The sequence below is a fragment of the Sus scrofa genome, chromosome 8 (assembly GCF_054392235.1).
Source record: "Sus scrofa isolate SSC_HxYL_T2T_F1_AM1 chromosome 8, Sscrofa_HxYL_maternal_Yorkshire_Landrace_v2.0, whole genome shotgun sequence".
In the NCBI taxonomy this organism is placed as follows: Eukaryota; Metazoa; Chordata; class Mammalia; order Artiodactyla; family Suidae; genus Sus; species Sus scrofa.
Genome location: NC_139390.1, coordinates 91,403,666 through 91,429,959, shown reverse-complemented (window position 1 = coordinate 91,429,959; position 26,294 = coordinate 91,403,666). Strand labels below are relative to the sequence as shown.

Here is a 26,294-nt window from a genome sequence, read left to right as displayed (position 1 = left end):
TCACATCAGCCTACAGGTTCAGTATTTTTAATTATGTAGCAAAATTATTCTCATTTACTCTGTCACACAGTTTTCACATGCTACAGAATAAAACAAAATGTGTGCATCAATCAACGAGAATACCTTATCTCACCTGTTTCCTGCATGCAGTCAAATCCTCCATAGGATGGGGGCGTGAACTGAAGTTGGGCACTTGCCATCAGCCTCTACCTGGATTAAATCATGAGCCACTGCAGTTGCCCACCCATGGCACCCCCTGAGTGGAGCTCAGGGTGGAGATCTGGAGTGAGGCACTTTGTGCTCTGGGGAAACTCGAAGAACAGGTCTTCAGATAGATATATTTAGAAGATTTTACATGCCCAAGTCTTGCATCATCTCATATCTAGAAAAACACTAAAATCCTTCATGGTGACATCTGCTCCTCGTGACTAGTAGTAACCTTCCTGGGACCAGCAACAAACTTTTGTAAAATGTGTACATGGCTGCACGCACCTCCCCCCTCACCTTCACGGGACACACTGATTTTATTTCCCCCACCTCTTTGGGTGGTACTTCACAGTCATCTGCAAATGCATCGCCTCCTAGGCTGAGCCCCCAGGGCTGTGAAAACTCAGGATATAGGCCCCATAGTTAAGGTTCATATCAAAAGAATGATTTCAGCCAGCCTAGACCTCTTCTGTTTCTGCTATCTGCTCTTTGTTGCAAAAACTCCTATATATCCAGCTCCCCCTTTGCCTGCCCAGAGTGGTTTCTCACAGCTACCTGAGATGCTGTCTCCGGGGCTTAAGTCCTAATTTTGCCCCAAATAAAACTTAACTCTTAACTCTCAGGTTGTGCTTTTTTTTTTTTTTTTTTAGGGTGACAATGGGACAGAGTGGGGACAGGGTGGGGACAGGTCAATTTCATTGCAGCACGTCCTAGAGCACAAGGACAGAAAGAAGGACTGCTCACATGCCCACTTTAAAATACTATCTGTTCCCTTATGTGTCATCGCCTTCAATATCTTTTGTTTGATAGTGAAACTTGAAACTAGAAGTGCACAGGTAATGCCCGTATTTTAACCTGCTGCATGACAATGATGCTTGCAGTATTTCTATCTGTAATTGCTGAGAATGACTTGGTACGTCTTCACTTCATCCTTAAGCTGTGAGCCATTTCATGGATATGAGAAATTTAAGATCATTTTTGGCTCATTAGAAGCGCTTTTAGCATGTGAGATTGGGACAGGTAGGTAGGAAATTTAAAAGCCAGTGTAAGGGAGGAATACATAAAATGGTTATATGCGGCTTTAAACACTTTGTCTATGTGGGAAAAGTATCTGAAAAAGAATGATTGGGTGTATACGTATAACTGAGTCACTTTGTTGTACAGAGGAAATTATCACAACCTTATAAATCGAACCGACTTCAGCAAAACTTTAAATGATGAAAAAAAAAAGAAGAAAATGAGGCCAACAGGACCATATCTTTGATGACTTCTGAAAGTATGCTTGCCTTCCTGCTACATGCACATTGCCAAGAATTACTGTCAAAAGAAATGATGAAGTCAAAGTCATTTATGAAAATTAAAAAAATTTAATTAAAAAGGCATTTTGTTTTAACTGAAAACATAGACATCTGCACATATTAGCCAATCTTCTGATGTTGAAATAGGACCTTTTCTCTGAGTACACCACTGACTGTCTTTCCTAAATAAAATGCAACTGTAGGCTTCATTTCAATTTGGTTGTCTCCAAGGAAAAGTCTGTCATAAAGGGTTGATTTAGCAGGGTTGGGTGCATTTTCAAAGAAACAACAGGCTCCCAGCTCCCGGCTCCCAGCTCCGGGAGATAAACCCTTAGAATATCCTGCTTGATAAGACTGTCTTTGTATACTGCTTTGGGCCTGGCAAATAGTTTACGCTAACAGTGCAATATGATGAATGGCAGGGAGGGGAGGTCTTTGTTTTTTGTTTTGTTTGTTTGTCTGTTTTATCACTTAGGGCCTGGACCACTGAGCAGCTTGATACCTGAGAGAGCTGGAAATTGAGTGGGTCTGTCACACGGGCCCTCCATGCCAACATGACTGCTACCAACAGAAACCCTGGACACAGGGTCCACTGAGCTTCCTGGTTGGCAATACCTTCTACGCACCACATATCATTACAGGGAGAATTAGGTGTTATCCATACAAACCCACTGTGAGAAGAAAGCGGAAACACTTGCCTGGTCTCTCCCAGACACTTTCCTATGCAGTAGTCACTTTTACAGACTGTAATCCATATGTTTGCTGTAATAAACTGTAACTATCTCAGCTTTTCTGAGTTCTGTGAGTCCATGGAGAGGATTATCAAACCTGAAGGAGGTCTTAGGGATTCCCAGTACAAAAGTGAGAATTTAAAAATACTTACAACACAACTGGTATAAAAAAATTATAAATTTTTTGAATGAAATACCAGCATTTTTAGCAACATGGATGCACCTAGAAATTATCATACTAAGTGAAGTCAGCCATACGAGACATCAACATCAAATTCTTTCACTGACATGTGGAATTTGACAAAAGGACAGACTGAACTTCTTTGCAGAACAGATATGCTGACTCACAGACATTGAAAAACTTATGGTCTCCAGAGGAGACAGTTTGGGGGCTGGGGGGATGTGTTTGGGTTATGGGATGGAAATCCTGTGAAATGATTGTTATGATCATCATTTAACTACAGATGTGATAAATTCATTTGAGTAATAAAAAAATAAAAAATAAAAAAAGTTGACCAAAAAAAAAATTATAAGTTTTTAAACACTTCCTTTATCTAGTAAAGCTGTCTCTCCACCCCAACTTTGGCAATTTTTTTTTGTTAATTATTCAATGAATTTATCACATCTGTAGTTGTATAATGATCATCACAATCCAATTTCACAGGATTTCCATCCCACAACACTTTTACAAGATTAAAATGAATTGAAATTCATTTGATTAACTTATAAACAGATCTAAGTCTCTTTCCTTTTGCATCCATATATTGCCAAAGTTTCCAAAGTCTTAATTTGCTTATTTAACAATTATAACAACTCATTTCTATACACAGAATATAACTCTTTGAAAAACTAAAACGAAGCACATTCCCTATTGCAAGGGAGCAAAAAATATTCTCACAAATATTGGTGTGTGAAGTTAAAAATATCCTCCTCCCAGGGACTCTGATCATGGGATTCTGAGAATCAGGCAAGGACTTGATATCTGGAATTTCATCATCAAATAAACAGTGTTCTGTTTTGGAAGTCTGATGTTATGAAAATACTTAATAGAATATAACTTTGGTTTCTACAAGATATCAATCAGTAGGTTGGAAAAAAGCCCCCAAACAAGAGTATTTTAGCATTTGGGGTGTCAAGGAAGAAAGCCTTATGCAATAAAAGCACTGCGATGATTATATAGATATATACACACATATACTGTGTGTGTGTGTGTATACATACATATGTGTGTATGTCTGTGTGTGTGTCTATACACATACATGATAAATGGAAAGCCTCTTATAAGAAGCTATTTCTTCTTGGGTTTTAAGATAGATGACTATCATAGGTAAGAAGTAAAGGTGAACTCAGCCAAAACTTTTCTTACTTATTTTCTGGTTGTCCAGCAAGATGGCCCCTGAACTCCTATGTCATTTTAATAGAGTATACTGCATATTACAGATACAAACAGCCCTCTAAACTTAAATGTGTAGCTCTGGAAGAAAAGGACATATTTTCTCCATGTGTTTTATGTGTGCATCTATGGAAGAGAGAGGTGCTAGAAGAGTAATTTTACAAAAACTTCTGATTTAAATGGCACCAGACCTGCATTTACTTGGAAGAGAAAAGATAAAGCAAGGGTATTGGGCTTTGGTGGCTTCTAAGGGGCATCAGGGGAACATGCTGTAGAAGAGAGAAACTCTATCTCCTACTTGGAAGCTAAAAGAACTATTTAACAGGCTCATAAGAGATAAACCCATGCCTACCGACTTTTGGAAAAGAAGCCGGACAAACGCCTTTTTTGCCAAGTTATTGTGACCCTATGTTTTATTCTCCAGGCTGGAGGACCTGAGGATATAGGAATCACACAACTAAACAAACCTAAAGACTGAATACAATCTATTAAGTATTACAACAGGCAGAGAGTAATTTAACAAAGAGAGTGTCAGAGCCAATGTGTATGTAGGGGAAAAGGAGGGAAATTTAGGAGAGAGTCATAGAGGAACTGGTGATAGAACTGAGTCAGGAAAAGTGAGTAACATTTATGGAGCACCGAGCTTTATGGACATTCTGGGCAAATATCCAGAGCGAAAAGAGGGTGTGGTATGTTCCAGGACTAGCCCTTACTTGAGCAGACTAAAGCATAGGGTATTATTTATGGAGATGGAGTGACACTGCATAAATCTGGAAAGGTATAACTTGGATTTGCCCATGGCAAAACTCCTTCAATTTGTATGCATAACGCTTTCTTTGATGTCTTTGAGGTTCGCATGCTTTCAAGTGAAGGAGCGGCTACCAGTCCATAAGGCAGCTCAATGGATATGCTTGCCAAGATTTCAAGTGGGTTTTGTGAAACAATTTCAAATGGGACACCCTTAGTAGGCAGTCTGGACCTTCGTGAATGGCTCTACCAAAAAGGACTGCACGTGTATGATCCCTTTGTGGGGACTCAAAATATTACTGCCAAAAAGTTTCGTGTAACTTGTCCAAGAGCTTATGATTGGTCGTGTGAAAGAGCTACAAGGACGACAATATTTTCAGACTAGAGATGAATCTAAGTTAACCACTGAAGTCTACTATAAAAAGTTTTTTCCCTCTACTTAGGCAAAAGAGCTCCACCAACAGTAACTTCCAAATGGTTCAACAGTCATAAATCTTAGAAAGGCCTGAGAATTTAGAAGAGTGGCAGAAAAAGTGTTTGGAAATTTAAAAATTTTTTAAAGCTGATTATATTAATTATGATTTTGTACCATTAATATTTCAATGAATTTCCCCAAATGCTCAGGGCCATTTGTTTTGGAAAGGTATTTAGCCAGAGCCATTTCAGCTTGAAATGAAGAGCCAGAATGTATTTAATTTAACATACCTTGGTTGTCTTATTCCTACAAGTGGAAAAAAGACACTTCTCTGTTATTAATTATTTGGCAAAATTCTAACCGGACTAAATTAGAATAAGACCATAAACAAAATAACCAGAGTGATAACCCAAACCTCAAAAGGTTAGTTTGAAAACCACATATTTGTTATATATTAATAAAATGGCATAAATCAAAGAACATATGTGTGATTTTGAACATTTCGAAAATACAGTATATTTTAAAGTCAAAAAATGGCCCTTTTTTTGTCTGACATTATTCCCTAATTCAGACTTTTTTTTTTGGTCTTTTTTAGGGCTGTACCCTTGGCACATGGAAGTTCTCAGGCTAGGGATCGAATCGGAGCTACAGCTGCTGGCCTACACCACAGCCACAGCAATGCCAGATCCAAGCTGCGTCTTTGACCTACACCACAGCTCACAGCAACACCAGATCCTTAACCCACTGAGGGAGATCAGGGATTGAATCCAAGTCCTCATGGTCACTAGTCGGGTTTGTTACCATTGAGCCATAGTGGAAACTCTGCTGATTCAGACTTAAGTATGTCTCCATAATTCTCAAAGGCATTAATAGCGAGTGATATATCAAAGGAACGCTGCAGCCTCAGATACTCTTGCTTCCCAATTTTACAAGCCATGGCTATATTACTTAATAAGCAGAAGCTGACTTCTGCCAACACAGTCCTCTACTTGCCTGAGACAGGGAAATATAGTGCTTTACAAGAAGAACATTTGAATATTTACCATTTTATAGATCTCCCTTGACCGGAGAGAAGAGGAAAAAAGCCAACTGCACTTTAGAACAATCCTTCATTGGGGAGACATTTTAGTGAGTAATACTTCAAAGACTGTTCAAGGGTGAAAAAAAATGTTTTATAAACAATAAATATTTTAGTGATTCATGGCAAAAAATTTCATAGTATGGATTTTTTTATATGGTATACTTTCATTCCACTGAAATTCCACTCTCTGCAATCATTTTTAAAAATACAAATGGTCAAGCTTTTCCCTACCAAGCTAAAAACATCTGCAAATTTCATACCAATTATACTTTCTCTAGAATCAAATAGCTTTCTATGTGCAACATATTCATAGTGTTTAAAAAATACCTGTCGAGACAACTGCCTTAAATACGGTAAGTCTAAAATAATTATCTACTGCTACATAATACCAAGAGACTAACTGGGTAGAATAGATAAGCCATAAATAGATTTTGATTTAAAAGCAAGATTACTGAAGTTAGTAAAACAAACTGTGAAGTACAGGTTTAGAAATCCCAGAAGGCTTATACTCAACATCAGATGCAAAAGAACCCCTAAGCTGCTGATAAAATTTTCCAAATTCTAAAATCAGGTTGGAATTGAGACCAGAAATACTTCTACAACCTACATGGGAGGAGTGTCGTAGTTTAATAAGGACTTTTAATTTCTCTAGACTGATAACATTTAAATGTTTACATGGTATAAGCAAATATTACAGCTCTCAATTAATGGAAAGTCAGGACAAACTTAGGAAGGAAATGACAAAGTCATCAACTGTAGGTTAAGAGCCCCAAGTAGGGGAAGTGCTGATTCTGATAACCTTGGCTGCTAACCTGAAAAGCAATAGTTAGTTGTATCTTGGGTCAAAGCCAAGGAATGAAGTCCAAGCTGAGAACCAGACCAAGAATCCAGTTGGCCCTCTGTGGGAGCTGCCCTGACACTCAGTAATCATGCCTCATAATGGAGACTGGAGTACCACTGAGGTCAAGGAGTAAGAAAACACAGGCAACCAATTCATCACACTGTTTTCACGCAAGAGAAAGATCAGTGATCCTCAAGATATTGTCCATTTTTGACAATTCTTATCAGCCATTCAAAACTTGGCTATAGTATAAAATATGTTTCAAAGATTGTAGAACATGCCCCCAAACAACTTCAATTATAAATGATACCTTCATCTATTCCTGGGTCCAGTATGCAATTTGAAATTTGAAAAGATAAACCTTTGTTAAGAGAAAATAACTCCAACAGAGAGATTACCCCCACTCTGTAGAAATTAGAAAGCAGGCCATCCATCACACACACACACACAAAAAAAAACAAAAAATGGAAGAGTAGAAAATATTTATTTAGTAGGAGCTAGGATGATGACTGAGACTTGTTATTAAGGATAAAATAGATTTGGAGAAGAAGATTCATTGCATAGAAAGGTTTTATTTTCTGATCACTGGAAATGGTGATTTCAGGAGGAAAAAAAAAGCATTAAGTATTCTTGAGAAAAGAGAAGAAACAAAGAGATTTGCCACTAATGAGATTGGGAATTTTTTTTAATTAAAAGCTATGAAATGCTGAGAGTTACTAAGAAAGAACATCAGATAGAAGATGTGAAATTGACCCATTGACAAAAAATGTGCCCCAAGGCAGATAGGAACTGAGAGAATTATGCCGAAGGACACATGAGATGAGAAAGGGTATGTGATTACTTACACTTACTAATTTTCTATTCATTACAAAAGGGCTTCAAAGGACTTTCTAAAATAGCTACAATACCAAAGCACAAAATTAAGCAATGAAAAAAAAAAAATCTAGAATGAGAAAATAACCACTGAAAATTCAACAAAGCTCTGATTGGAGTTTTGGAGTATGGAAGTATAGAGCATAAGATCTTCAGACTTGTTTCAGCTGGGAAACAGATTCAGTATTAATTTTTCCAGGATTCAAAGCAAAAAGTCATGCGGGGAGAGAGAGAAGTTGCTAATGCTTTCTCTCAGCAGATCACTCTTCCTCAGGAAAACCCTTGAAGAAAAAACAAAAACTTTAGGCTAGTCCAGGGAGCGTGAGCTGTGAGCGTTCTGCAGGGCAGAGCTAGGCAAGAAGACAATTACCAGAAGGAGCAAGAAAGTGGGAGGTATGGAGAATACTGGGGTCTGTTGGCCGCCATATTTAAATTGCTGGGAATAGAAGACACAGTCCTGGTGACTACAAGTGATACAGATGCTATTTGCCAAGAGGTTCCAAACAGTGTAGGATGTTGTCCCACGTTCGGTCGCCATATGAATACCCACGTCCTACACTTCTCATCCTTTTCAGGCTTGGGTAGCACCTACCTGACCAGGATGACACTGTCCTTGTCTCTTCCTTGCCCCACCCCCTCATTATTTGTTTCCCTCTCCACCCAGTCCTTTCCATCCTGTCCTATGGTACCCTTGTCGCACTGTGACGGACTTGCTATACTTCATTCTGTGCCTCTTTGCCTCACAGAAACAAAACTTTTGCCTGACAGCATTATCTGCCCTATTCACTGTCCCATGACCCTCAGTCCATGGATGGGAACCAAAGCTGCACTTGGCCTTCTTTGCAGACACCTGTTCCTTCCAGCCCATCATATCTTCCTATCTTACAGTATTACATTTTAAATATTTTTTTCAGAACATTTTCCTAATTCATTTTGTCACTAGAATGAGCTGTGTAATCAATACTAGGTCACCATCTTTAGTAATAATTGAAGGACATTTCCTTAGCACATATCACACATCTGCTGCAGGCAATATAATTTGTTTTCTCTATGAATACTAAGATGAGAGCAAGATTCTAACAGGAAACACTGCAGGGCTATGAACACTTCCCTAAATATACTGTGATATTTTCTTGACTCCATGACTCTGCACATGTTATTTTATTTAATTAATTAATTTATTTATTTATCTTTTTGTCTGTTTAGGGCCACACCCACAGCATATGGAGGTTCCCAGGCTAGGGGTCTAATCGGAGCTACAGTTGCCACAGCTCACAGCAACGCCGGATCCTCAACCCACTAAGCAAGGCCAGGGATTGAACCCGAAACCTCATGGTTCCTAGTCTGATTCGTTTCCGCTGTGCCACGGTGGGAACTCCTTTTTTTTTTTTTTTTTTTTTTTTTGTCTTTTTGAGTTACGTTCTTTTTTCTGGACTGTTTTCCCATAATATTTTTATCTGGTAAATATTGCTCTTCCTACAAGAGTCCCCTCTTCTCTGGTACACATCCTAGGCCATCTCAGGAAGCTAATGGTCCTCTTTTGCGTCATTGCTCCACCTTGTATAAACACTAATGGAAAACAAAAATCTCACAGCAATTAATTTACACATTTATTTGGTATACTTTACTTAGAAGAAAGACTAGTACCTCAAGTGAAGGTCCCAGGACACCAGCAGACAATAATTATTTGTGAAATAAGTGAAATTGTCTCAAATTGCAATCTAATACCTCCCAAAGTGTTAAAAGTGCTTTCAATAAGCAGTACAGAGCTGTTTGTGATAATTTATTTGGTTAGGTTTAAACCAAGAAATTATGATTCCTTCAGCAGACTTACCCAGACTCTTGTTTCAGGGCCATTTTGCAACAAAGGGCCACAAGATATATGAAGAGCTAGTGATAGCTCTCTATTCAGTAGTGTCAAGTCCGAAGATCTGTGATACTAAACTTCTTAAAGGTATAGTCCTAGCTGATGGCATAGAATGGGCCACAACACAGTTCACATTAAAGCATTAGAAAGCCTTGCAGCTGTCAGAGATAAACATTTGAGAGTAAACAAACTCTGTTTCACGTAACTGCATGTGTTCATGCACAGCTGAGTAATTCTTTAGAAAATAATATTTATGTGCTTCCTTTCCTGTAGAGCCATTATCACAAGTAAGTACTAAGTTCTGATTTCGTGCAACTTAAAAAGTCAAACAAATTTCTTTTCTTGCAAAACAGATAGATAGCTAAAGAAAGAAAGGGGGGAGAGGAAGAGAGGAAGGAAGGAAGGAGGGATGGAACGAAGGAAGGGAGGGAGGGAGGGAAAGAAAGAAGAAAAGAAAGAAGGAAGGAAGGAAGGAAGGAAGGAAGGAAAGAAAGAAAGAAAGAAAGAAAGAAAGAAAGAGAAAGAAAGAAAAGCGAAATTGATGGCATGTACCATCTGCATAAAAAACTGAACTGACTTTTATACATTTAATAATCTTTTCTATGATCCACTATCTTGTATACTGCTTTGGAGTTTTATTAAGAAAGTGAGTGACCTGTTCAGCTATATTTTGCTGATAAGAGATCTGGTCACCATCAGCACCAATGTCTTTTCATGTCAGCATCCAGTTCTTAATATCCTTTAAAGACACAATAGGGCATCTTTTATCGATCCATTAGTATATGACTCAGGTGTGTTGCAAAGCACGCAGACGCCACCTAGGAGCTTGAGCCAACAAACTGTCCTGCAAGTAGGGTAAAGGATGATGTAGAGGGTCTTGGCTGAAATACAACATGGAAAAAAATGTTTCAAAGGCCATTTTTGTTCTTTGAAACTAAAGCAAAATATTCTCCATCTAAAACAAATAATACAAGAGGTGCAGTGAGGAAAGGACATACAAGGAGAGAAAGACCTATTTTGAAATCAATGCAAAAGCCCAGTCCCCAACTTCTTCGGTGGTTTTACTTGCTGTCTCCCTGCTTCTGCATCAGCTCCCCACAGGGGACCTGGCTGCCTCCAAAATTCTCTTCCCTTAAAAAGACTAGGCTGGGGCTAACTGTGCTCTTGATTTAGTGTCAATTTAACATTGAAACATTCTCAAAAGAAACCCGGTTCCCCTGCAGGGAACGGCTGGAAAATTGGCAAAAAGGACCAGAGAACATTGAAAACCGTCACCTCCCATCCATCCATGAGCCTCCCTGGTGCCTTCAACTTCATTAAAAAAGCCAATTTAGACTTTTAAAATGGCTCCCAATACTGACTTTTCCATTTCAGTGAATAGTGAATCTGACTTCTTTGTAAAGCACAACAAGGGAGTGGAAATTAGTCCAGAGGGCCCCCAGCACCTGCCCCCTCACCCACCTGCAGAGACCAGGAATCAGAGGTCCAGGACCTTTTTGCTGGCACCTGTTTTTAGAAAAGCATACTCAGAAGCTGTTTATAGCCAACAATTGGTCTCTTGTTTCACCGCTGCTTCAAGTTCTGAATATAATTCTCAGTTATCATAAAGTGTACAGTTCAGTCTGTGATGACCAGCTGGCCTGCAGGACTTGACAGAGCTAAGAACTCGGCAGGAACCATCTGTTTAAATCCATCACAGCGAGACTATGAAGCTCTAAGTGCATCTCAGCCCTCCAACGCGTCTTGTTTCCTTCTCATCTTAACATTTTCTTTAGCTATAACTATCACCACGTTTTTCTAGCAAACTCTAAAAGCCCAGTGAAAAAATTCAGAGGGGCATGCTAGCCCTTCTGACATCAAGACTTGAACGTGATTTCGAAGCATTTTGAAACAGAGAAAAAGAGCAGTGGGTCCACAATGCTTTCAAGGGCAGGCTTTTGCTATGGTGGTTTGTTCATTTTAGTTTCCAGGATCCACATTATAATATAACGTATTCCACAAGGACCATGTTTGGAAAACAGATGCTACTAGAAAAAAAAGTCTCCTGATTAATATTTTAATACTCAGGTTGTGCATTTAATAAGGTCAAACCATGATATGCATTTATTAGAATCAAGAAGAGGTAGGAAACCACTGGAGAAAATGTCAGGGCAGGTACCCGATGTCTCAAAATCATTAATAAGATTGCACCTACTTACCCATAGACAATCCAGACTTAGAAAGCCAATCTCAGCATCCTAGTTACCTAGGATAACCTCGGTTTATGCCGAGACTCCTGAGTACTCTGTCTTCTCTCTTCTCTGCATTTCCTCAGGCAAATGCAGGTAACAACTCAACTACAAAATCCCTGAGCTACTGACTGACCTTGGGTTACAAAGCCCCTTTTGTTTATGCTTTTCTTTCGAGAAACTTCGCGGAGATCCACTTTAAGAAATGAAGGGGGTAGTTCCCATTGTGGCTCAACAGTAACAAACCCGACTAGTATCCATGAGGATGTGGGTTCAATCCCTGGCTTCAATCAATGGGTTAAGGATCCAGCATTACCATGTGCTGTGGTGTAGGTCTCATACCCCACTTGGATCTGGTGTTGCTGTGGCCTATAGTGTAGGCCAGCAGCTGAAGTTCTGATTCAAGCCCTAGCCTGGGAACTTCCACATGTCACGGGTGTGGCCCTAAAAAGCAAAAAAGGAAAAAAAAGAAAAGAAAAGAAATGTAGGGGAACAGTGGAAATTGAAACAACATTGTAAATTAACTGTAATAAAATAATTAAAAAAAAAAAAAAAAGAAATGTATGGGCGGACCGGAAGGCTGGAATGTCACGTCTGTCACACCACTCACCAGTGGGGGAGAAGGGGGGGGCCTTTCACTTTCCTGGGCCTCACTGTCTCCTCTGAAAGGAAGGCCATGGGTTAGATAACCTGAGAGCCCTCTTTCAACTTAAAATAACGAATCACCCAGTGAGTGTTCTCAAAACAGATCAACAGTGGATCTTCACACAAAACAGAAACCTTAGGGGCCAGGTGAGATGATTTCTCTCTCCCGAGAAAGACCTCTCTTCAGAGGCCACAAATGGGACAAATCGGGTTGAGGGCCCAGTTGCCTTACTCTTACTTTAAATAGATCACTAGATGCAAACAAACAATATGGGAAGAGAAATAAATAAATAATAAAAATAAGTAATAATAAATAAATAATTCACTCCTTCTATTTGGAACAGGTTTACAGTGAACCTAAAAATGTTCTCAGATTGAGTTCATCAAAATGTTCTCTGATTAAATTACTTAACATTCTTTAAAAACATATTTGCTTTTACTATCTATATGGCTAGAGATACCAGCCGAAGTCCTTCAGGGAAAATCTTTTTCTCAAGAAGGAGCAAAATCTTAACAACCACTTTCTTGTTAAAAACTCATGATAGTTTCCCATTTGTCAAGTAATAAAATGTGACTAATTCTATGATACTCAGAACATCTTTTTTTTTTTTTTTTTTTTTTTCTTTTTGCTATTTCTTGGGCCACTCCCATGGCATATGGAGGTTCCCAGGCTAGGGGTCTAATCGGAGCTGTAGCCACCGGCCTACACCAGAGCTACAGCAACGCAGGATCCGAGCCGCGTCTGCAACCTACACCACAGCTCAAGGCAACGCCGGATCGTTAACCCACTGAGCAAGGGCAGGGACCAAACCCACAACCTCATGGTTCCTAGTCGGATTCGTTAACCACTGAGCCATGACAGGAACTCCCCAGAACATGTTCTTAATCACCTACTTTGTTTGTTTTTTAGTGTTAAACAACACTTATGCCTGTGCCTTAAAAATTATAAAATAATCTATAAATTGTACAAAGCATTACTTGACAAAATAATCTCCTTTAGAAAGACTTCAAAATCACTGACATTATTTCAAGATGGTGCAAAGACAGAATGTTCTGAAATTGAGGTTTAACAATGAGCCAGGAAACTGAAGACTCCCAAATATGGAGCTAGTTCTCAAACAGCCCTGCCAAAGTGAAGCATGCATTCTGTTAGCCTGAAAGCCCCAAACAAATGATTCTGCCAAACTGGAGAGCTATTTTGTTTCCACAAAAATAAATTATTTAAAATTTAAGACATTGAACTAAGTTCTTAATAGTGCTGAAAACATTCTTTCCCATGCAAAAGTTCTTATTTGTGATTTTTCAGCCAAGGATCATGTATAATGTGGCTGTCACTTTCCTCACACAATTATCTGTAAATTAGTGGCTTATTCTTAAAATCATAGGCACAAGTCTGTGATTGGAAATAACTGGCTGAAGGAAATATAAGATGCTGCAATCATGTTGTTAGCAGCATGCCTCAGAGGCAGGAACCCATCCGACACATATGATTTAATAAACTGGGCAACAGAATTTAAATCAGGAGTTCCCGTCGTGGCGCAGTGGTTAACGAATCCGACTAGGAACCATGAGGTTGCGGGTTCGATCCCTGCCCTTGCTCAGTGGGTTAACGATCCGACGTTGCCGTGAGCTGTGGTGTAGATTGCAGACGCGGCTCGGATCCCGCGTTGCTGTGGCTCTGGCGTAGGCCGGTGGCTACAGCTCCGATTCAACCCCTAGCCTGGGAACCTCCATATGCCACGGGAGTGGCCCAAGAAATAGCAAAAAGACAAAAAAAAAAGAATTTAAATCAGTGATAGAACACTCATTAAGACGTTACAGTGCCCTCCTCTGCAGAGTGGTAAGTTATCCATCCACAGTGCCAATGGCAACCAAACCTTAATTGTCCAACAGAGGACTCGGTGGTTATATACATGTCATTCACACAAATGAAGGCAATATTTATCAGGGATGGAATGGGGTGAAAAGAACCAAAAATTGGACACGGTCCTTCAGGTTAGAGGTCAAGTTCCAGAAGAGGGAGCTGGGACTATAAGAAACAGAGAGATGCCTTGGATCAAGCAGGAAAATGGGAGTGTCAGAGTCATCTTCTGAAGATGAAAAGCTTATAAGGACATGAGGAGTCTAGAAAGATGGTTTTTAAGGTCGCAAAAGCAGGTGGTGACACTAGACTAATGAATGAACCAAAGCAGGTGGTTTCCTCTCTGCCTTGTCCCATGTCTTCTCAGAAAGAGGGCGGCCCTGGGCTTACCAGCACTCATTACAGTCCTTAAGAGGGCAGCAATTCACAGGAGAACTTGGAGAGAGATCCTCAGGCAACAGCTGATCTCATTTCATAACTTCCCAGCAGCTATGAAATGAGGAGACAATTATAAAACAAGGTCACCACCCTCAAAGAGAAGAAACTCTTGGGAGCTCCCATCATGGCTCAGCAGTAACAAATCCAACTAGTATCCATAAGGATGTGAGTTCTATCCCTGGCCTTGCTCAGTGGGTTAAGGATCTGGTGTTGCTGTTTGCTGTGGTGTAGATCACAGATGCAGCTCGGATCTGGTGTTGCTGTGGCTGTGGCATAGGCCGGCGGCTACAGCTCCAATTGGACCCCTAACCTGGAAACTTCCAAATGCTGTGGGTGTGGCCCTAAAAAAGGTAAAATAAAATAGAATAAAATAATATAAAAATTTAAAAAAAGAGAGAGAGAGAAGAAAATCTAGCTGAGAGGACAAAATATGCAGCCATATCAGTGCAAGGAGATAACTGATCCGGCACCTAACTTTGTGACACACACAGTCCTTTTCCCAATCGAGCCCTAAGATCTGCCTCCTATAACAGCAGTGTCTACCCACCTTCATCACTTGCTTCACTGCTCACACCCATTGAAACTGTCTTATCCTGGCATCCGAAGGGCCCACTCAACCCCTGCCTCCCTGTGTCCTCCCATTAGCTACTACATTCGTAGTTCTCTGAGCATTTCAAAACTAGGCACTAGGTAGCCAACCATTAATGTTTTTTTAAATTTTATTGGAGTATAGTTGACTTGTGATATTGCGTTAGTTTCAGGTGTACAGCAAAGTGAATCAGTTATACACATATCCATTCTTTCTGACAGCCATCCACTTTTGTGTCTCTCAATTCACCAAGCCTTTTGCCAGCCAGCCAGTTGAGGGTCCTAGGGAAGGTGCAAATTGGGTAACACGAAGGACATCCAGGCAAAAGTAGGTTTATAGTTCCACTCTTTTATTGTACAATTACTTATTCTATTACCTCCCTTTGTATGTTTTGCTTGTTTTTATAAAAGCACTTTCCTCCAGCAAGGAAGTGAATAAAACCTCAGTGTGCAGCACAGCACACTCTGTTGTATGCATTTATTCTTAGAACCGTAGGTCAGAGACAGTGAAACACAATAGGGAAGCTGGCAAGCTTTCACTTTCTTTTGGTTTAAAAGTATGTCATTTATAGTTTATTATCCCAATGACAAATTAAAAAAACAGAATTTCTCAGAATCACATCTTAGGCAAGCCATGTTGTAGTCAGTTGTAAGCAGCCTAAGTTATTAAATTACCTGTTATACGATACTTCGTAATTTCCAGGAAAAGGAGACATTTAAATGATAGACTTCTAAGGAACAGACATTTGCGATGGAATATGGGGCAAACAACCCCAATATTACCTTACCCTCTGATATTGTTACATTTTCCCCAACTTGCACCAACACCATCAACTTCACTCCAAGAAAAATTGCCTCAATTTATGGAGTCATCATGAATAAACAAGAGAAGTCTGGTATCAGCTGTGAACGTGAATCATATTATTAGCATATGAATCAAAATAATAATCTAACAAAATAGGTACCCAATTTTATTGTTTCTGGCAGTAGGTTTTAATCACATATGTTCTGTTCGTCTTCTAAAAATCCCATCCAATGAGATAAAACTGGCAATCAGTCTCAACTGAAAAAAGGCCTGGACAACACATTCTCAGTGGCCTTTTCTATAGGATTAAATGACAAAAGCTGATTGCCTTTCACTAATTTAGGTGTTCAGATCTTATTCTAGGAACCTACAAGAAAGACAGGAGACACAGGTCAGACAGTTGCAAAGAGTGGAAAGGAAGGCAGCCAACAGATTTCTCAGTATCGTGAGACAAACATATTCAGACATCCAAGCTGGAGACCAACTATAAACCGCGGACCAGCAGGCATGGGTAAAAGTTCTTATAAGGATAAGATGGTACAAATCACTTTCTAGGCACTTACTTAACCCCCCTTTTTTCTTCTCCATTATAATAATGATAATGATCATTCAAACTCAGAATTTGAAAGTTTTATTTAGGAATTTCATATTTCCAGAAAACTGAATATGTACCAAAATAAAGGGCTATATATTCTGAGACTAGTTTCTCAGAATGTGACGCAGGCTTGAATTTTCAGAGAGTAGTGTGTGATATCAACTGCTAAAGTTTTCATCTGTTTGCAAAGCACTTGGGCTAACCTATGGGAAAAAATATTTGCAAATCGTATATCTGATAAGAGGTTAATACCTAAAATAATAAATAATTTATACAACTCAATAGCTATAAAAGCAAATAATCCAATTTTTTAAATGGGCAAGGGACTTGAAGAGACATTTTTTCCAAAGAAGACATATAAATGGCCAATAGGCAAATGAAAAGGTGCTCAACATCACTCCTCATTGCGGAAAAGCAAACCAAAACCCCAAGGAGATATCACCCGATACCTGTCAGGATGGCCATCAACAAAAAGACAGGCTGTGACAAATGTTGGCCAGGATGTGGGGAAAAGAGAATCCTGACACAATGTTGGTAGGAAGGTAAATTGGTATGGCCATTATGGAAACAGTTTGACAGTTCCTCAAAAAATTTAGAATAGAACCACCATATGATCAAGCAATCCCACTTCTGGGTTTACATACAATGGAAATGAAATCAATACCTCTAAGAGATATCTGTATTTCCATCCATGTTCATTGCAGCATTATTCACAATAACCAAGATATGAAAACAACGGAAATGTCCTTCAATGGACTGAATTGATTAAAAAAAATGTGGTAGGGATATATACGCAATAGAATCTTATTTAGCCCTAGGAAAGAAGGAGATTCTACCATTTGTGACAATATGGATGAAACCGGAGGGCATTATATGCTAAGTGAATAAGCCAGACAGAGAAATGCAAATAGGTATGATATCACTTATATGTGGAGCCTTAAAAAAAAAGTGATTTCATAGAAAGAGAGATGTGGTTGACAAGGGCTAGGGTGGGGGGTGGGGGAATGGAGAGATAGAGGCCAAAGGATAAAAACTTTCAGGTATAAGAAGAAGTAGTTCTGAGGATCTAAGGTACAACATGATGCCTACAGTTAACAGCACAGTATAGTCAGTATAGTACATTTGAAAGTGGCTGAGAGTAGATCTTAATCATCCTTACCAAAAAAAAAAAAAAAAGAGTTAACTATGTGGAGTGATAGATATTTTAATTACCTGGATCTTGGTAATTATTCCACAATGTATGTATGTATACACACACACACACACACACACACACACACACACACATTTGTCAGATATTTGTCAATTATTCCTCAATAAAGCTGAAAAAAAGAAAACAACACTCAAGATAAAATGAGTATTAGTCTTAATCAAGATAAGTGACCACAGCCATCTTATAAAGCAGGAACACACCGCATTGCTAAAGAAAATAACACAGTTAAAGATCTTGCAGCTTGAAAAAAAATCCTGATACAAATACGTTATTTTGATTGATTTCAAATCAATAAATCATTCATAAAATGTTTCATAGAAAAAAGACAGATATCTTTTCCACCCTTCCCATCCTTCCCATCATTTCCATCCAAATATCTTTTCCATCCTTCCTTGAAACTGTCTCAATGCAACTTTGCCTTTGTTATTCCATCAATACTTGCATTGTTATATCACCAATGATATCCTTGTGGGACAACCAATGGCCATGCAACCGTGACCTAGTAGCCAAACGATTGGCAAAGATTCCAACAACTGTGTAGTGATTCGTCTCTCTAGGTAAATAGGATGCCAGTGTCGGAGGGCAGGAACTTCCAGAACCACAAAAGGTGGGACAAAGGGACAGATTAGGCTCAATAAAACAGTAATATGGCTTCAGAACATGAGTATTTATTTGCACAAACCTTTTATTATTTGAAATGAAATCATCAAATTATGAGCTGCCATTTTTAACCTGAAAAATGCACTAGATGAAGAGACTGTATGGTTTCTCTTTCCTAAATGTAAAATGCTGAGTTAAATATAGATTTAATAATTACTCTCTATAATGTGTCTGGAACTCCTTCAGGGGAATTATATCTTCAGAGATGGGGCTAGTCAGTCAGAACTATAGAATTATATTCTACAGAACTATATTTGTGTATTGCTGCCCATTGGAACACAGAGAATTTCTTTTCTTCTAGATATCTGTTCCAAATTCTATTAACTCTCTTCACTGCTTCTTTAAAAAAATTAAGAGAAATCTTATTTAGAAAACAGCAACCCAGAGCTCCCATTGTGCCTCAGTGGAAAAGAACCTGACTAGTATCCATGAGGACCCAGGTTCGATCCTTGGCCCCACTCAGTGGGATGTGCATTGCTGTGAGCTATGATGTAGATCACAGATACAGCTATCTTGTGGCTGTGGCATAGGTTGGCAGCTGTAGCTCCAATTCGACCCCTAGCCTGGGAACTCCCATAAGCTACAGATGCAGCCCTAAAAAGCAGAAGGAAAAAAAAAGTGGAAGAAAAAAATGAAAACAGCAAGCCTTTGCATATTTGCCCAATTTACTAATCCTTTCTTTCTGCCCTGGGACATTTTCATGGAACTAAAATCTTTAATTCTTGTAACAAGTGCTTTTTCCTACTTCAGATTATAATCTTTTCTTAGAATCAGTTCACACAAACTTTCTGCAAAATTATGTGTGGTTTTGTGTTTTAGTATCAGTGAATTGTCTTAAACTTATATCTGCATGCCTATTTCCAGCTTAACAATGTTCTGGGCCAAGAATACTTAGTTAATATTGTACCTAAAATATTGTAAGATGTTGAAACTCAGATGATTTAACATTTGCTATCTCAGAAAATGTTAAGATCATATATCAGTCAGAAAGGCAGACTGAAAACAACAGATATTGGCTCTAGCTATCTTGAGCCATAAAGGAACTTACTGAGAAGATTTCAGGGCTGATGAGAAGCTAGAAGGCCACTCTTGGAGAAGTGGTGGGAACAAGGGAACCCCAAGGAGACAGCAAGAATTGCAGAAAAAGTTACCCAGTAAGAACAGTCTGGTCTGCATGTCATTGGTAACCCAGCCTCTACGTGGAAGTGCAGATGACAATGGGGCTATGTCATGATCACTTCCCTGACCTTTGCAAGGCAAGAGGAGAGGAAATCACGCCCATTCCATTACCACAGAGGTCATGCCCTAAGCAAATGTGGTATAGCCAAGAAAGTTAAGAAGTCCATCTCCACGCCATCCTTGAAAGAACGCCTCGCAGAGCCCACCATGTCAAGGGCAGCCACACAAGGAACTGGGCTGTAATGATCTGAAACGATCACCAGAAACACCCAGAAATGAAAAATGATAACAAGAAGCCTTGACTAGCCAGGAAAAAAAAGTGATGTTTCAATGAAAGGAAAAGGGCTTTGTTTTCTCGTTTACTGAGTCTATTCTGAAATATATGAAATAAGGGATGTTGTTTTGAACACTAGCTGGAAAACGACCGTTTCTCTTATCAGATACCTTCATGAATCATTGCTTATAGTCAAAGCTTTCCAAAATCAGAGGCTGGTAACTCCACCCTGATGTGCACAGAGCAGAGTCAACTCTGGAGAGACTGAAAATCTGGCACGATGGGGGATAAATGCTTCTCCACATCTATCGTAAAAAACACATGTCTAGGTCGACAGTGAACTACCTTGGTTCCTCCAACATGAGTAAATCCAAGGAATATCTAGAATAGTATGATGACTCAACATAAAAAGAACTACACTAAATCAGGTTATTGGCACTTACACCCAAAGCTCACCCAAGTTAAGCCTAAGTGAGGAATTTGAGAGACCTGTTAACAGACCTACCCACTCAAGATTTCCCTGACCTGTAACACCACACACATCACTTGTCATCTATTCTGTGCTTTTATAGCTTTGGCCTCCTTATGGCTTAGTTTTCTTATTAAATTATCCTTTTTAGTTTAAAGTATCTGTTAGCATTGGACATGAGAGACTCCAAATGGGCACTGGGTAGAGTTTATTTCATGTGTGTAGTTCACGTAATTCTTATTGATGGGGACACCTGTCAAATGATGTACTCTATCCAAATGAGAGTAAGTCTTAAGAGGTCTCCTCCACAAGGAAAAACATTTTTTTCTATTTCTTTAATGTTTTATCTATATGAGATGATGGATGTTCACTAAACGTATCATGGTAATCCTTTCATAATGCATTAAGTCAAATCATTATGCTGTACACCTTCAACTTATGCAGCGCCATATGCCAATTATTCCTCAAAACTGAAAGGAAAAATGATCAAATCTTCTCTTTGCCAATCCATGCCTTATTCCAGAAAGCTAAGTTATTTATTCCAAAATGTATAAAAATAGATTATTTTTCAATAGATGAGTGTTTAAAATCACAGTGTTCAGATTTACTTTGGACTGACAAAATATAACATCTTTTGGATACAGATTGACATTTGCAAATAATTTTTCCCCAATTTGGCTCCACAGAATATTAATCTTGGTGCTGCTTCCATATAAAGTTAGTTGACACCAAAGAAGGTCTTCTTAAAAGCAATGTTTACAGCTATATTTATCAGGGAAAGACTAGTCTATTTAGAGCAGATGCTTTGGAATCATAAAGATGTGGATTCAAGCCTGGTTCAGAAACTTGTTAGCTGTGTGACTTTGGACAAGTTCCTTAACCCTTTTTAGCACTGATTCCTTTTCCTGCAAAAGGCAGATAATAACAAGTAACGACTAAAAGGGAGAACTTGTGAAAAACTTCGTATGGTGCTTGGGTGCCTGTTATCCTCTCTCCCACTCTCTCTGTGAGCCTTTCAAGGGCACCCCCCCACCGCTTTTAGTTAACATGCATCAGAGAGACAGACTCAACTGACAAATGGTACATACAAAAGTGGCTGCATTAACTCTACAGCCCTGAAACCATCAGTTTAAAATCAAGAGGTTTTGTGAGCAGACCAGCTATTGGTATTGGCCCTTCTAAACAAATCCACATGCTCACAAACAAGGAATCTGTATTTGAAATCTCAGGTTGTCTCCTCTCGGGCAGTTGAATTACCTACATCGTGTCCCATTATCCTGAAAAGAATAAATGTTGCAGTTATCAACATTCCTAAGAATTTGTCCTGAAATAGAAAGGAACTCCCCTCTCTGAAGACAGAATGCATTGGCACCACACATGCTTCCAGTCACATACATAAGACTGGGAAAGGTCGAGCAGTGAAAGAAGTTAATCTGGGCTAGAAATGAATGGACTTGCTCAGTCTCTGCTACATGCCAGCAGTACCAGATCAACTGTGTAGAAGAGTGGCCAATTTCTGGAGATCTCCTACCCTTCAGGGCAGCCCTATATGAAAACATCTTCAGGATGTGGAAGGAGAAAGTGTATCCAAAATCTAGCCTTTCAGTATCCAGGAGCAATAGCCACTTTTGGAACAAAAGGAAGATGGCACCCATCCCCACTGCCAATGGGGATGCATCAGAAAGAATAACTAACTGAAGAAGCTATGTTTCACAAAGCAGGACACTCAGCACAGGATGTAACAAGATGGCCAGATAAGGACGTCAGAATGGACAAACCACACAAAGTCATCTCAGAATACCTAAGAGGTACACTTTAAAAAACAAACAGGCATGATGGGGGTGGGGTAGTAAGTCCAGAGTATGGGTGATGAACAGCACAATTGAACGTTCTAGGAGAGGGCTCTCTTCAGTGATAAATCAGTGGAGGAATCTGCCATAAGGATTTTGTTGTAAAAAATGAAATTGCATTTAGCTACATGATGGTGAGTACAACGACATATGAATTACATAATAATCTACTGTAATTAAATCCTGTATAACCCAGGCATCTGTGATCTCCCATGACTTCACAGAGCAAATGGGAGCTGCCATAGAGAATCCTTTTAACTTCTGACCACAAAACTTAGTCAGTTCTAGATTTCTACATTTCCTTCTCTTTCTGCAATAGACTGAACATTTGTTTCACCACCCAAATTCAAATGTTGGAATCCTAATCCCTAATGTGATGGTATTAGGAGGTAGGGACGCTGGGAGATAACTAGGTCATGAGGGTGGGACCCTCACAGTGAAATTAGTGCCCTTATAAGAGGAGACGCCATAAAGCTTGCCCTCTCTTACTCTCTCTCCTCCCCACCCACCTCTCTCCAGTACATAAGCACAGAGCCAGAAAGCTACTGTCTGCAAGCCAGGAAGAGGACCCCACCAGGAACCAATCATTGGCACCATAATCTAGGACTTCTCAGCCTCTGGAACATGAAAGGCTTATTGTTTAAGCCATGCAATCTTTGTTATGGTCGCCCATGTAGACTGAGAAATTTTCACAGTAAAATTAAATTGAAAATTAAATTACCACCACTGCTCTGAAAGGCATCCCTTCTCACTTGTTCAAGAAGTTCAACTGTTTAGAAAGCCTCCTTCCCTGTCTTGCACCTTCTCCTTTTCTACTCACTCTTCTTCTGTCAGTAAACATGCCGAAGATTCCTTCTTGCTTAGCAAATGACAAGACTCTCTCTCTCTCAAATCCCTGATCCTCCTCATCTCTGCCCTTATTTCTTCCATTTACTAACCAGAAATCCAATAAAGTCATTACTCAAAACCATGTGGTAACTCCTGCTGCACGTTGCATAAAATCCAAACCCATTAAGATGTATTACCAGATGGTTTAAGACCTGGCCCCTGTCACTCTCTCAGCTTTATCTCTCAGTTTTTATTCTTGCCCTCTGAGTTATGGTCCCAGGTAATTTTCATCAGCTCCCCCCAGATCTCATGCTTGCATATCTCCAAATTTTGCAAATGCAGGTCTTCTCATTTGAACGTCTTTTCCCACTCTTCTTTGCCTGAATAATAAAATCAAGTCCTAGCACTCACAACCATTGCCCTGGCTATGAATACCCACAGCCTCTTGAAACACCCAGAGCACGGTACTGGTTATGACTGCTAAATTGTTGGTCTCCTGCTCTGGGTTTTAAGCTCTGTGAGGGATATCTATATATCTTAAATATAGATATATTTATTATTTTAAATATAGATATATAGATACCTTATCTTTGTAAGTGCTCAAATTAACAGACTTCTTGATTCATGGTAGGTACCTAATAACAATTTGGGGGGGGGGCTGTATCAATAAATGAATAAATAATTTAGACTGCTATATGCCCTTACACACAGGAAAGGGGTGCCCTGTTCAGCATCTAGTCCAGGCAGGAGTACATGCTGGTTTGTAAATCTGTCTCATGCATTTTATTGACATGAATCAACACCCAATTCTTTTTTTTTAATGGCTGCACCCATGGTATATGGAAGTTACCGGGCCTGGGACTGAACTCCCACCTCCACAGCAACCAGAGCCAGTGCAGCCAGATTCTTAACCCACTGCACCACAGTGGGAACTCCTCAATACCCAATTCTAATGTCATTACAAGATGCCCTGTCCTTCCTCCCTGCTTTACTTTTCTCCATAGCCCTTGTTTAAAATACAGTACAACTGGAGTTCCAGTTGCGGCACAGCGGAAATGATTCCGACTGGTATCCATGAGGATGCAGGTTCGACCCCTAGCCTTGCTCAGTGGATTAAGGATCCAGCATTGCCATGAACTGTGGTGTAGGTCACAGATGCAGCTCAGATCCTAAGTTGCTGTGGCTGTGGCATAGCCAGCAGCTGTAGCTCTGATTCAACCCCTAGCCTGGGAACTTCCATATTCCTTTGGGGTGGCTCTAAAAGAAAGAAAAAAAATATACAGTACAAATATTTATTTTTTTTACTGTCTGTTTCCTTTTACTGGGACACAGGATCCAGTAGGGCAAGGATTTCTGTCTATTTTGTAGACCCCACATCCAGAATCAGTGGTCCATACCAGGAGGCCAATAAAATTTACCGACAGAAGGAATGACCATTGTCAATCGTGCATTCTTATTTTGATAGTGGTCGGCCTGAGTACACATAACTCTGCAACTCTCCCACACTGTACTGTGCACTACGTTCTCTATGTGTAATATGATTTCAAAGGGCATTTAGCTAGTAAGCAAAAAATAAGAGACTTACAGGAAATAGCCTGAAATTCATAAGCAAGTGACACTGTCAGCAGTGTTCCTACTGGCTAACCCTATAAGATGCAGACATCTTCACAACACCCTGGTTGAACAGATAATACAAATGTCCTAGGGATTAAGGTCCTTCTTTTTTTATCTACTTCATCAAACATACAATCAATTTTGGCACAAAGGGTGGTAAAGATAGTTCAATTCCTTTTATTTCCTGCCAATAGCCCATACTTTTGTCATGAAAGGAGAAAACTATTAATAAATAATTTTCCCATGAATTATAACCATATCACAACCTTATTTTTTTAATTTACTACCATAGCATTTTAAAAGACAGTTGCTCCTATAAAAACACTAAGTCATTAAGAATTTCCCCTATTAATAAATAAGTACCTTTCCCATCCAAAAAAGTCAGTTTAATCAATGCAATCTTCTCTCTGCTTCCCTAGTTTATACCCATTTCATTTTCACAAGCTTACGACAGCTCACTTAGGCATTACCATTATCCCCATTGAACAAATAAGAAATTGAGACATAAGAAATTAGAAAGCTTGTTCAAGATCACCCAGATGTTAAGTAGAAGTGCTGTGATTTGACTCTGGAACCTACGGCATGGGAGGAGATTTGGATTTCGAGGGAGAGGCAATACCTTGAGAAAGGTAATGGATTATGGGGAGGGAGGTTGGAAGAGCAAAAAGGGGCGATCGGGGATGACTCCCAGGTTTCTGGCTTGGGTGACAAGGTGAATAATGATTCTTCCAATGATCCACAGGAGGAAGAGGTTTAGATCAACTTTGGATGTAGGTTTGAGATGCCTGAGAGAATAAATTCTGATGCTCAGAACAGTGCCCTGGGCTGGAGATAGGCATATGGAACTTAAGGGCAGTTAGGTAGAATCCAAAATCATAGAGACAATAAGTTCATCCAGGAAGAGTTTTCTGAATTTGGAAAATAGTAGGAAAAAAAAAAAACTGATATCTGAGAAAGAGCAGTTTTACTGGAATGAGAGAGTGAATGAAAAATTGTTCCAGGTCAAAGAGAGAATGGATGGTGAGAAAGCAGAAGTGGCGACAGCGATCTACTCTTCTGAGAAATGGATATTTGCAAAGGGTAAGGAGTGACTGAACACTATCTGAAGTCACAGGAGCTAGTAAAATTTTCTTCACCTAATCATCCACCTTTTGATGCCTTTGAAAACTGACCTTCCCAGAAACACAGTTTTGAACGTCTACAGCCTCAGAAAAGACCTTTCCAGAGTTGGCTGGCCATCATCTGACTCCCCAGGAACCCTCCTGAAACAGCCCGCTTTAGAAAACATCCCACGTCATGGCCTCTCCCACCATCAGGGTCCTAGGATCCTTCTGACTGAGGAGAGTTAATCTGCATGGACAGATGCTAATGGCTACAGTGACATTCTTAACAGGTAACTTGTATGTCATAGATCAAGCCCTCCTGGAGTTCCCAACCAGACACAGGGGGTTAAGAATCTGACTGTGGTGACTCGGGTCACTGCAGAGGCAAGGATTCAATCCCTGGCCTGATGCAGCAGGTTAAAGGATCCGGTATTGCCACGGCTGCAGCATGGGTCATAGTGGTGGCTCAGATTCCATCTCTGGCCTAGGCA

At 39.7% G+C, this 26,294-nt stretch overlaps 1 protein-coding gene across 9 annotated transcripts in view; it reads right to left on the bottom strand.

The window, feature by feature from the left end:
* INPP4B (inositol polyphosphate-4-phosphatase type II B) overlaps positions 1–26,294 on the bottom strand; it is a 696,813-nt gene that overhangs the window by 534,587 nt on the left and 135,932 nt on the right. The window contains exon 1 of one of the 9 annotated variants that reach the window (XM_084972781.1): positions 134–326. The exons of the other annotated variants lie outside the window; for them this stretch is intronic. The gene's annotated coding sequence lies outside the window, so the exon portion shown is untranslated. Of the gene's footprint in view, positions 1–133; positions 327–26,294 lie in introns of those variants that run through there. 9 annotated transcript variants of the gene reach the window in all.